This window comes from Podarcis melisellensis (genome assembly GCF_964234715.1).
Source record: "Podarcis melisellensis genome assembly, chromosome: 12".
NCBI classification, from domain to species: Eukaryota; Metazoa; Chordata; class Lepidosauria; order Squamata; family Lacertidae; genus Podarcis; species Podarcis melisellensis.
In genome coordinates this window covers 49,534,658-49,547,827 of record NC_138544.1, presented here as the reverse complement: position 1 = coordinate 49,547,827, position 13,170 = coordinate 49,534,658, and the positions used below count along the sequence as shown (strand labels likewise).

Sequence of the window (13,170 nt, the reverse complement as noted above, 5' to 3'; positions counted from 1 at the left end):
CACAAACCATGGAACAGATTTGCTTTTCCTTTAAAGTTTAATGATTGTGTAATAATTTATGCTATTATTTCCTCCTTTTAAATTATATAGTGCTAAGGACTCATCACTTGTAAAATTATACTAAAAAAACCAAAACCCACACTCAAATGACTCAAGAGCTAGAAACTACACTAACAGTTAACATGTTATTTTCTAAAATATTTAAAGAATTGGGCATTTTCTTCAGAAATCTTTCAAGGTTTTGGAATGCGTGCTCTTTTATGATATGATTTATTTATATGTTCCTCCTTTGGCCCCCAGGCCAAGTGGTGAGCAATATATTCAAACGAAAGATGCATTAAGAATGCAACACACATAATCAATCAATCCAAACCATAAATGATAGCAAAATCACCAAATACCCACCAGTCACATTGGACATGTGTACACGAGGTCCATGCATGTTCATACCATAATTGCAGCTCACCAGGATCCCATGAAACAGGCAGCTCTGCTTTTATATAAGTTCTGAGTTTTCTTGGGGCTGTTATATATAATTCTAGCTGATCCTTGAACTCTCTCTTGTAAAATGTTCCTTGCGTCTGCTTTAATATTGCTTTTAGCTGAGCCGATGTAAAACCCTTTTCACAAAATATAATGCCTTAGGATGTTTGCAAGACAAGGTATTCTAGAGAGCACTTTTATGCTCTGCTCTCTTGCACTTTGCTGTTCAGCCAGCCTGTGATAATTGATAAATTATTCTACCTCTTCTCCTTTTGCCTGTATGGGCTGATCCAAACAACAGCCAGTTTTTCAAGCAACCTGTGAGTGATATTTATGTGATAGGAACTAAGGAAGACCATTTGCCCATCTAAATCAATATTGTCTGCCATAATTGACAGCAGTTCTCCCAAGTGTTCAGAGAGGAGTTTTTTTCAGCCCTACGCAGAAAAGCTGGGAATTGCAGCTGCTACTTCAGCTTCTTCTTCTTCTTCTTAATAATAATAATAATAGCAATAGTAATGATAATGATAATAATTCCATTTATGAATTGCTTCCCACAAGACATGTCAAAGCATTTCACAATATAATATACAAAACAGTTACAGTTAAAACAATTGCATATATAAAACCATTTTTAAAAACCACACACACAAACACACTAAAACAACAACAGCACAGACAAAAAAATCTATTCATATTCAATCCAGAAACTTACTGGAATAAAGATTGCCATTTACAAGGCTTGTTAAAAGAGAAATGTTTTCAGCACAGGGACCCAAAAAGCAATAGAGAATGTGCCTGGATTATATATAATAATATCTTTCTACATGTGAAGTTGTTGCTCTGCCACTGAGCTAAAAAGCTCATGAGAAAGCTCGGTCATTTTGGGATCTGCCTCACCTCCTTAGATTCCTTACCCTGAAAATATTGAACCTTGTTGAAGAGGGACAAGCTTGGAAGGCTGAGCTGAACAAAAACCTCCTCATACTGCTCTGAAGATGTCTGAAACTTCCTAAAGTTATATAGTAGCTTGTAGCTCTGGCTTTATACCCTTAATCCGCATATATATATATATTAATAGCAATCCTATACATCAGGGGTGTCAAACTTCCAAGAGACTGCAATCTACCCTCACTATAAATAAACTGTCAGTGAGCTACCCATTGGATTGACCAAAGTTGGTTGTTTGTTTATTAGGAGACTGACCAGAGTTGTTGCATTTTTTTAGGGGAAGAGGCCAGAGTTGTTCAGTTGTTTTATTATTTTATGTTGATCAAGGAAGATCACCAGTGGCATTCTGTGATCGACTAGTTGGACAGGCCTGCTATACATGATTATTCAGAATTAAACCCCAGTGTGTTGAGTGAGGCCTGTTCCCAGGAAATTGTGTATAGGAATAAAGTCATTACTCATTGACTACTATTTGAAGGTATTGCTAAATTGCATTTGTCTTCCTGGAGCCACTGATGTCAGAATGGTAGGATTAGCCATGAGGGAACACTGCTGTTGCCCACAGGGTTTGCCTGTTGGGCAATGGTATGTTTGAACCCCATGCACACCATGTCTTGTTAAAAGCAGGGTTTTTCCCTGTAAAATAATTAGCTTCTGCCATAATTAAGCCTGTGGGGAGAAAGGGGGCAGTGAGGAGAGGAGAGGTGGCGTTGAGACTTACACTGCAAGACTTTGGGACATTGTCTTGCCTGAAGCCTCAAGAGACCCAAGAATTGCCTTTTAACTTTGTGACAAAAAGTGTGAAAGGGCCTGTGCCTAACCTAAACAGCATTCTGGGCAGACTTCTGCCATGTGCACAAGCATATGGTCTGAATGTCATGATGCCCTGCAGTCTAGCATCATTGGCTTTCCTAATAAAAGGCAACTCTCCAGTTTCCAAAGCTCCCTAGTTTTCTAAATACAAAGTCAAAGCTAAAGAACCTTGTCAGAAAATCAAAGTCAAATGCAAACCTGTAAAAGGATGTGCTTGTGTAAGCAAGGGAGCCTGCAGACAGGGGGATAACATAATCCCTGGTTGCATCTGCCTTTTTTATAGTTGTTAACTATAGATAAAGAAAATGGATGATTTTAAAAAGCAGGTGCCCATGATAAATATGGGAGAGAGACCCCCCCCCCACGAGTATTGGAGGTGGCACGATAAAAACATCACTACTCGTAGTGTATTCCCTCATTCTACTATCACACAGATTTTGATAGTAGGGTTTCGAAGTGTTGCAAAAACACCTGTCTGACTGGAACTCACAGCAGGGTTTTTACCCAGTGTTTGTGTTGCTCGGCATGCACCAAGGTTAAAAATGCCTTTCATGCGATTTCCAGCTCTTTTAAAAGCATTTTCTGTCTCCAGCCTATATTGTGATCAATATTCTGACTATTTGGGAGGATTGGAGAACCGTTATGTGCTCTCAAGGCATGGATATATTTAATTATGCCTGAGCCTTAAGTACGACACCAGCCAATTAATGTTTATTCCATTCAGCAAGGGGTGTGGGGGACCCTTTTGAGCCTGCATTCTCTCGTGGGCAACCATCCAGAGGCTGCATGCTGGTGACGGGAAGAGCTAGCGTGAAAAGGAGGCAGAGCAATGGATACAGCTCTTAACTTGTACAGCAGGCTATCCAGTCACAGAAAAGCTGGCTTCTGGACACAAGCCCCTCCATCTATTTAAGAAAGAGCCATTGTCACAGTTCAGACACATTCCTGTCTAGCAAAAAAAAAAGCCCAGGGTAGAGCCAGTGGGGTGTGTTGCCTCAGCACAGTCCTGAGGACCACATTTGGCCGCTGAGGTTCATTACCTCTGTCTTTCACTGTCCCATATCACATTGCAGAGTTAAGGCTACTACTCTAAACGTCAAGGGCAGGGACTTGTTTAGCTTCTCATTTCCTATTGTGATTGTTGTAGCCTTATGCCTTAACCCAGCATGCACAACAGGCATGGGGGACCTTTTGCTGTCCAGAAAATGCTGGACTACAACTCTAATCATCCCTGGCTGTTGGCCATTCTGGCTGGATTTGATGGTTGTTGCTTTCCAACAACACCAGGAGGCCATGGGATTCCCTACCACTGATGTACAGCCTGAGTCTATAAATACCTACTCAGAAGCAAACCCCATTTAGTTGAGAGTAAGCCACAGAGCGCTAAGCACGAATTCATTTTCTCAGCCATAATGGCTATCCTGCCCACCCTTGAAGGCATATTGTATTTGCTTCTTCATGGTCAACAACCTCAACCAAATAATATATTTTTTAAGATGTGCTGCTCACAAAGTCCTGTGGCTTGATTTACTGCCACGTAACCACCTTGCTCAGTAAAGTATGGATACCAAACCACTAAACTATGAGTCCAGAGCAGCATACTTTAAATCTTGGCTGATGGCAGATAACTAAGATCCGACAACACTGTGTACAAAGAAGGGAGGAACCGCCAAATTTATGGCACAGTCTTTCAGTTTGTGTATCCCACCACTGGATTTATTGGTCAAAGTGTAGTTGCTCGGGTATTACTGAGACTAATAATACTTTCCCAGAAGAGATTGACAGTCATGGAAGGCTTTGACAAAGCCCCCTTGTTTATGAGTAGTTCCTCTGTTGAATATTCTCATAATCACTATTGTCTCTGGAGATGTTTGGGAATATGAAGTGGTGGATGTTGTGAAGATATAGTAATTTGAATATATATATTTAAGTGTGTAATAGACTGTTCACAAAAAAGAGGATGGCCCATCCCACAAACTATGGTGAATAAATGAGGTGGGGCAGATTCTGTTTGGATGGAGAATTAAGCCCCAATTGTGTGAATTGACCAATGCTTTCATGTGAAAGTTATCTGTTTTCTTTTAACAAGTTATAGCAGGCATGGAAACATGAAACTGTAGAGTTGGAAGGGACCCTGAGGATCATCTAGTCCAAGCCGCTGCAATGCAGTAATATGCAGCTGTCCCATATGGGGATCAAACCTGAAACCTTGACATTACCAGCACCTTGTTCTAACCAACTGAGCTATCCAGGCATGGCTAAATATTTCCAGCCTTTCATGCCATACCCAGTGGTTTTACCTTACAAAGAGATAATTTCAAGTTGAACATTAGCTTATCTATTTAGAAGTAAATTTCACCAAGCTGGATGCAATTTTACTCACTAGAAAGTGTGCTTAGTGCAGCCTAGAGAGAACTTTCCAACTGTAAAAGCACTTTCTGCCCCAAGCTATCAAGGGACTTTTGAGTCAGCAACTGATGAGTTGAGTTGGCATCTGTCTGTATTGGGGGACAATGGCAACTTGAATGTTTTAGTTTTGGGAAGTCAAGGCCAAATATGGGCTTTTGGAAGGTATTCTTTTCAACTCAACTTTTCAACTCCACTCTGCAAATTTACACCTATTCTTATTATCTGGAAAAAAGCATTTTGTGGGCAGTTCAGAGCAGGCATTACCAACCTGGTGTCCATAGATGCATATATTTGCTACAAAGGCCTTCTCCCTTCCCCTTGCAAAAATCATGCTTAAAAGAAGCATTCTACTGCAGCGAGTAGAATAGGTTGTGGTATGTGCTTGGTTGTGGTGGGTATGTGACAGAACAGATTTTCTGCCTCACAGATTTGCCTATGGGCCCAGAAAGATTGACAACCCCTGGCTTACTCTCAATAAAAGGAAAAGGTTTAATGCTTTGTGGTGTTGGTGGGGTTGGAAAGGGTTCTATGTTCTCATGGTGAGGGAACCCAAAGGAGAATGGGATTCCCATGCAGGTGTGCTAAACAGGGCATTTCAGCAGATGTAGTTTGTCATCTGGGGTTTAGAACATCTGCTACCATTAGGGCAACCATCTGGGAAAAGAGGATTTCTGTTCTTTCAGTGGTTGCACAGAAGATGCAGCTTTTCCTCAAGAATCATCCACAGAGTATGACATACATCAGGGGGCAGACTGAGTTAACAAAATCATGACAAGGTAGAAATGTGGGCAATGGCTGGAATGGGGCACAGTGTTACCTGGTGTGTGTGTGTGTATTAGGGGTCACAAGGATATTTAACAATACAATATTATGCACACATACTCGGAAATAAGACCCACCACTGCCCCATTAATCAGAATTACTCCTAAATAAGGGTGCAGGCAAAAGAATGCGACATACTTTATGAGGCGTTGCTAAACCTGGCACCAGGAGGGAAAACTCTTGCTCGTGACAGGATGTGCCCACCTACATCTCATATTCCGCATAACGCTTGTGACAGGAGCCTTCTCTCTCTTTCACAACTGATCACCCTGCAGTACCATCACCTGCCTTGCAGGATGTGGACATGGGAAGTCAGTGAGGAGATGCAAAGGAGCCTCTGGGCAGTACTGAATGAGTGGAGAACCTGCCAATCTTGATAACTGCCACACAGTTGTTAAAAACACAGGACCCCCTGTTTGGGTGCCATATTGGTATTCCCGCCCCCCTGCATTTTTAACAATATACATAGAAAGCTGCCTTTTACAGAGTCCATCTAGTTCAGTCTTGTCTTCACGGAATGGGAGTGACTCTCCAGGGTTTCAGGTAGGGGAGATGCCAGGGATCAAACCTCTAGGACCTTCTGCATACAAAGCAGGTGTTCTACGCCTTTGTTGTTGTTGTTTAGTCATTTAGTTGTGTCCGACTCTTCGTGATCCCATGGACCAGAGCACGTCAGGCACTCCTGTCTTCCACTGCCTCCCGCAGTTTGGTCAAACTCATGCTGGTACCTTCGAGAATACTATCCAACCATCTTGTCCTCTGTTGTCCCCTTCTCCTTGTGCCCTCCATCTTTCCCAACATCAGGATCTTTATCAGGGAGTCTTCTCTTCTCATGAAGTGGCCAAATTATTGGAGCCCCAGCTTCAGGATCTGTCCTTCCAGTGAGCACTCAGGGCTGATTTCCTTCAGAATGGATAGGTTTGATCTTCTTGCAGTCCATGGGACTCTCAAGAGTCTCCTCCACCACTATAATTCAAAAGCATCAATTATTTGGCGATCAGCCTTCTTTATGGTCCAGCTCTCACTTCCATACATCACTACTGGGAAAACTACAGCTTTAACTATAGGGACCTTTGTTGGCAAGGTGATGTCTCTGTTTTTTAAGATGCTGTCCAGGTTTGTCATTGCTTTTCTCCCAAAAAGCAGGCGTCTTTTAATTTCGTGACTGCTGTCACCATCTGCAGTGATCATGGAGCCCAAGAAAGTAAAATCTCTACCCCTTAGCTAGAGCTCTTCGCAAAATCCAGCTCTGCGCATGCTTACAGGTTTTCAAAAACCTGTTGCCACGCGCACACGTATCTGGGAATACCAAATCCCATTGAGCCCAGCAGCATTTATTCTAATGCAACCCTGCATAAGAAAAGCACGCTATAAGTCTTTGGAAAGTGTGCTGGAAAAGATTAATAAATAAGATTTGCATGGGCCAGCATCGGAGGGGTGAGTGCGTGCGCGGGTTCTAGTTCTTAGGGCAGGTGGCCAATGTAGCCAGAGGAAATTTCTTCCTGAACTCGGTTGTCTCTAGTAGCACCTTAAAGACCAACTAAGTTAGTTCTTGGTATGAGCTTTCGTGTGCATGCACACTTCTTCAGATATCTGAAGAATCTGAAGAAGTGTGCATGCACACGAAAGCTCATACCAAGAACTAACTTAGTTGGTCTTTAAGGTGCTACTGGAAGGAAATTTTTTTTGTTTTGACTATGGCAGACCAACACGGCTACCTATCTGTAACTCGGTTGTCTCTGCTCCTCGTCCCGCCTCGGCGCCGTCTCGCTTGACTCTGGCCAGCGCTGGGTCGGTCGCGCGGGAGCCGCTCATTGAGGAATTCCTCCCGCGGGGAGGGCTGGAAACCCATAAGAGAAAAGGGCGGGAGAGTTCGAGGGAGAGTGCGCGCGCGCACACACGCACGCATTAAAGTAGCTAGGAAAGGGCTGGCTATACAGTAGCAGCTGCAGATGTTCCCACTAATATCGCCTCAGCCCGTCTCCCTCTCCCGCGCGCGGCTTTGGCAGAGGCGCCGCCGCCTGGCAAGGAGGGAGCCTGGCGCGCGTGCCGCCGCCGCCGCCTCCTCCTGACAGTCCCGAGGAAGCAGCCTCGCCTCAGAGGCAGCGGCGGAGGGAGGGAGAGAGCGAGTGAGTGAGAGGCAGCGCCCCAAGCTGAGAGAACCGCCCGCCGGGGGGGGGGACACACTTGTTTAACCCTCAGAGCTTCCGCGGACATAAAGACTCCTGTCTGGGGCGTATTTTTTTATTTAAGAGGAGGCGGAAATGGCGCTGCCCCGAGGGTGGGAAATGGACCCATTTCCTTGAAGAGCGTTCCTGAGGCGCACGTTTCTGGGCCTCAGCTCGGCTTCCTGAGGAGACGAAGGCAGCAGCTCGTCTCCCCCCCCCTCTTTCCCCCTCCAAAACTTCTGGCATTGGCCCCTGTGGAGGTTAATCTCCCCGCCCCCCCCCCAACCCAAAGAGCAGGCAAGCCGTTTTGCTGGGCGAAAGAGCCCCCTTTCCCTGCAGTTCTGAGGGACGACTCGCTCCCTCGTGCGAGAGAGCGCCTCCGGGTTTTCCATTCGCGGGGCTTCCTCCTCCCGCTGAAAGCGCGCGGCTCTCCCTTCGGGCTCGAGGAGGCAGCTCGGCGGCTGCGCCGGTTGCGACTGCAGATTCCTCCACGGGGTGGTCACGTTAGACGGCGAGAGAAGGAAGGGCTGAGGGCCAGCAGCTCTTATCTGGCCGCCCTCCCGCCAGGAGAAAGCGCGCCGGGAAAACTTTGGAGCAGCGCGCGCACCTCCCCCCCCCCCCCCAGCGAACTTGCCGAGATGAACCAGACGGCCGGAGTCTCCAACAGCGTCCGCTGCCCCAGCGGCAAAGGAGCCAAGGTAGGGGCAGCGTTGCCTTGGGAAAGTTGTGGTGCAAAGGCGGGCGAGCGGGCGGGCGGGGGGGGGCGGGGGGGGGAGAGGAAGGAGGGCCGGCGCCCGCCGCGTAATGGTCTTCTTGGCTGCTGCCACCTTCTTTGCGGGACGGCGCAGGGCTTCTACGCCGCCGCCCTGCTGTTTTGCCTGCAGTTTGGGCTCGCCTTTGCCAGAATGTGTTCAGGTACCGCGCAGGTCGGGATTCTCTGCCTGCGCGCGGTCGCGGGGGAAACGCCTGTAGCTGTAGCGCGTAAAACAGCAGTGTCAGGGGCGGGGGTGCGTGTCTTAGAATCGATCCCTCGTGGAGAGTTTGGAAGAGCAGACTGGGCAACCCCAAGATCAGTGGGCGACCCGAATTCGGAAGCTTCTGGGGGTGTTTTTGTTGCCAGGGGTGGGGTTCCTTGCCTTTTAGGACTGGACACCCCTCTCCCCCTCCCCCACTTTGTGCAGAGCACGCTCGCCTTCCACCAATCTGCTTGCGATCATTTGCTGAACCAGCCGATTCAAGGGGGGAAACCTTGAAATCGATACATCGCCTACATGAGAACACATGTAATAGTGGAGGCTCAAAGGAAACGTCCCTTGGGGTTTTCTGCTTGAGTGTGAGCAGAGGACGGTCTAAGACGTGCAAGCGCCTTATCTGTGCAATTAGAGGTGCGCTTCATCTTGTAATCGGGGCTTTGTTGCACGGCACGATTGCAAGCACCCGTTTCTGGTTCCCTAGTTAACTTCTGGAAGTTGGGCGTCCTGGTTTGCAATGGAGCGCTCTCTGCGTTCGTGCACATATACTACATCATGTAATGAATTGTTGTCAAGCTTCATCTAGCCTTCTCATCGTCCAAGTCCCATGACTGGACAGAATCCGTATTCACACCGTTAGTTCTGCTCCTCGGAGTGTAATCCTCTGCACTTTTACTCTGCTGTAAATCTCAGAGGTCCGCGGAATCTTATGCCCTGTTAAGGAGGGAAGAAATGCATTGTATTAATTTACACCTTTTAAAATCTTGGGCTGGGGGCATTAATGCTTCCAGGCTTGCAAGGCAGTGTAAGTAAAGCTATTCCTGTCTAACTCAAAAGTTATTGTTGCACTTCCTGCTCAAGCAAGAAGTGGGGTTAAAGTTTGAATCCCAAAGCCACATTTCCCTACCTGAATGCATGCCATACTTAGGCTGAAGTCCTAACCCCATTTACCCAAGAACAAGCCCTATTGAATTCTGTAGTACTTACTTCTGAGTAGGCACAGCTAGGATTGCCATGTTATTTTTGTGCCCCACCATCCATTTTTGAAAGCCAAGGCCTAACCCTGGAATAAATGATGAACATATGAAAGTGTACATCTCTCTTGTCACTGAGGCAACTGAGAGCTCCCATAAACTGGGATTAGGGAAGATGCTTCCAAACTGAAGGTGATACTGGCATCTGTTTTTATGTATGTATTAAGCACTGTGTATAATTTAGTCCTCAGCCAAAGATGATAGTGCTAGCCAATAGTTTTGCACCAAATATGCACATGCAACCCATTGCTGTTGAGAGAATGCACACAGCCTTCAAAAAAACACCAACAGGGTAGCCTTGGTGGTCACCTTTTAAAAGTTAGACTTTGCTGCTGGTCTAAAGTTAAACGCATTTTGGATGTTTGCTTTAAATGTTATTGTTATGCTAACTGTAAGGCATGTTGAGAGAAGTCTCCTTTGAAAAGTGTCATATAAAATAAAATAAGCAAACAGAAATGCAAAGATAATACAAGCAGAACCTCACTACAAGGGGCAGGTCTGTGGCGTCTAAAGCAGCCTTCCCCAGCCTGGTGTCCGCCAGAGGTTTTGGACCACAACTCCCATCAGCCATCAGCTGGGGCTGATGGGAGCTGTAGTTCAAAACTTCTGGAACGCACGAGGTTGGGGAAGGCTATTCTAAAGCGTTTAATAACTGTATATAAAAAGAAAGCTAAAGAGAGACTGAAATGGTGCAGTTAAATTACCTGCCACCATTCTTATCACAGGTCATACATACAATATGGATATATTTATCCAAAATAAGAAATAGGAGCTGAATGCTATTCACATTAGCAAGCCACAAGACAGGTGTAGTTGTTGCGCTATCTGGGAAAACGAACTGCAATTTCATTAGTACACAACATTTGCCTTGGAATGCTGGAAAAGTGGCAATGCCTCTTCAAATGGAACACAACATGCCCCTTTTTGTTGATATTCCTGGCTAGCTACCAGACAGTTGTTGGATGTGTAAGACATTTCACCATCTTTAGGTTAGATCTCAGCACCTGAAGAGAGGTTTATGAGTCTTGAAAGCTTGCGACTCTTGAACAATTTTGATAGTCAAAGGAGAGAAACAGAGGGAAAGCATTATGTGCCTCTCATTTTGTGAGCCTAGAACACTATTCTGATACTTCCACCCATCCCAGAAAAGGGCAGGTTCTGCTCAGTAAGTCATACTCATAGCTAACACATGCACACACACACACACTTTTGGTATTTCTTCATTGCTCTGTATAAAAATATTTAGTTACAGTGACACTGTAACATTTATTACTTCAAGTGTGGTCCCATTGTTTATTTTTAAACTCCCTACAAATAGAAACTAGATGTTGGGAAGAAATCTTGTGTAACTTTCTTGAAGAAGCTCGTTTTGGTACATAGGGGAGCATTCCGAGTTTTGCAGTCTAGGAAAGCAGTTGTCATGCAGCTGACAGTTTGGCTTGGATACCTTTTGATGATCATGGTATGTTTTAATATGCAAATACTGATCAAATTATTATTTAAGTTTGTGTAACTCTTGATGTGAGTAAAACTCATGAACTCCCTTCCCTCTTTTCAAGACAAAACCAGAACTATTAAAATAGTTAGGTTTGCAATACTTAGCAAACCTAAACTTAACTCTGCTACACTAAGAACGTTAAATATATTATGCATAGCTTGGTTCATAAAATGGTACTGTTCATGTTTATGAAATTTATAAAGACAAGTTCCTTCAAAAGGCAAAAATAGGAATTACAGATGCATACTTATTTCATTTCATATACTTTATACACTGCTTGATTGTAACAAAACAAAACAAAACCCTCAAAGTGGTTTACAAACAGAATAAAACAACAATGATGTAATATATAACTGGTGTTAGAGATGAAGCTATTTTGTGTGTGTTTTCCACCAGCATCAAACTTCCTGTTGTGTGAAAATTGGGGTTGGCTTACTGAAGTAGGCTTCAGTGCTCTACAGGTGGAGTTGCTAGCTTTCTGCCTTTCCCAGCCCACTCCTGCCTTATTCCCCCCCATCTGTGTGATTTAATTCTTTTGCAGAAATAAGATAGGCAGAACCTTGCTTTCCATTCACTGGGAAGCTGCAGCAGCTAAGCAATATGTCGCATACTTTTTGTGTTTGTACAAGTCCCCAGGGCCAGTTTCTAATGTCACAGATGGCTGGGGCGGGGATGACCACTGTCTGGGACCTTAGGATGAATAAGAGTCTGCTTATAATAATAACAACAGAACACAGTGAAGCATCCCAATTTGCTATGCAGTGTAGCAACTTAAAGTTCAATGAAAGATTGTTTGAGAAGAGTCATAGTAGTCATGGCTTAAATGTTAGCATTTCAATTGAATTTGTTAAGTGAACGATTAAATCCCTACAACAGCTGCTTCTACAAACGCCCTAGCTAGTTACAATTTCTATTGAAAAAGTGGTTTACTTCCCCCCCTTTCATAATTTAAGATATTTAATTAAAGACAAAAGCTTTCTGTATGACTGAATTTGCTGCAAAGAAGCCTGTCAAAGTTCAGAAATAATACCATGCAACAAAGGACTGAAAACAAAAAGAGATGATCCAGAATGAGTAAGAGAATGAATAGATATCACTGTTGGGTGGTTCTGCACCACAGAACAGAAAACAGCTATTTTCCAACCAGCCCACACTGCTTTCATAATGGATTGAGCACATCTGTACACCTACTGTCCTAATTCTCCATTTGTTCCAACCTATCACTGGAATCTCAAGTAGCTTCTTGGCTAGAAGTGTTAATATCCATCTTAGACTAGTTCTGCCCTTGAAGACTGTCCAGAGGCTGTAGCTTGTTCAGAATGCAGATGCTGGGTTGGTGAATGGAGGCAGCGAGAGAGGATCATGCAGCACTGGTCCTGAATGCACTGCCCTGGCTGCCAGTGAACCCAATTTATGGTGTTAGCACTAGCACATAAAGTCCTAAATGACTTGGGACTCAAATACCTACAAATGTCTTCCCCAGTATCAGACATCTTGGACTCTGTGGTTTGCAAGTAAGGCCTTGATGGTGGTGTCACCATTGGGCCTTCCCAGTTGGCATTGACCCATGACAGAAGCTTTTAAGTGTTGATTCCCTATTTGTGCAATGATCTCCCTAGTGAGGTGCATCTATCTCTTTCCTTATTAACTCTCAGGAAGAATCTGAAAACATTCTAGTTTGCCCGGGCAATTCGTGGCTAAAGAATATTGTTTATAGTTGTAACTGCTTTTAGAATATTTTTAACCATTCTATTCTTAGAATGGTTTTTTTCCCTTAAGAAGTTTGCTATCCTGGACACCTTCAGGAGGAAGTTCCAGGTATAAATTCAACAATTAACATACTAAAATTCCCATCCCACCAAATGGACCCATCATAAGAACCCTTGGACGTGAATAACAATAAAATTGGGATCAAAGCATACATACTAGAACAACAACACAGCAAAGCAGCAAGGCTATGCCATGAGAAAAGTGCCAAGGCAAGGGATGATTATGATAATTATAATTTTATTATTTATACC

The 13,170-nt window shown here is 44.4% G+C and overlaps 1 protein-coding gene across 1 annotated transcript in view; it reads left to right on the top strand.

Annotated features, from left to right (window-relative positions):
• Positions 1–8,172: 8,172 nt before the first annotated feature.
• DPP6 (dipeptidyl peptidase like 6) overlaps positions 8,173–13,170 on the top strand; it is a 492,205-nt gene continuing 487,207 nt past the window's right edge. The window contains exon 1 of the transcript XR_014173292.1: positions 8,173–8,344. The gene's annotated coding sequence lies outside the window, so the exon portion shown is untranslated. The remainder of the gene's footprint in view (positions 8,345–13,170) is intronic.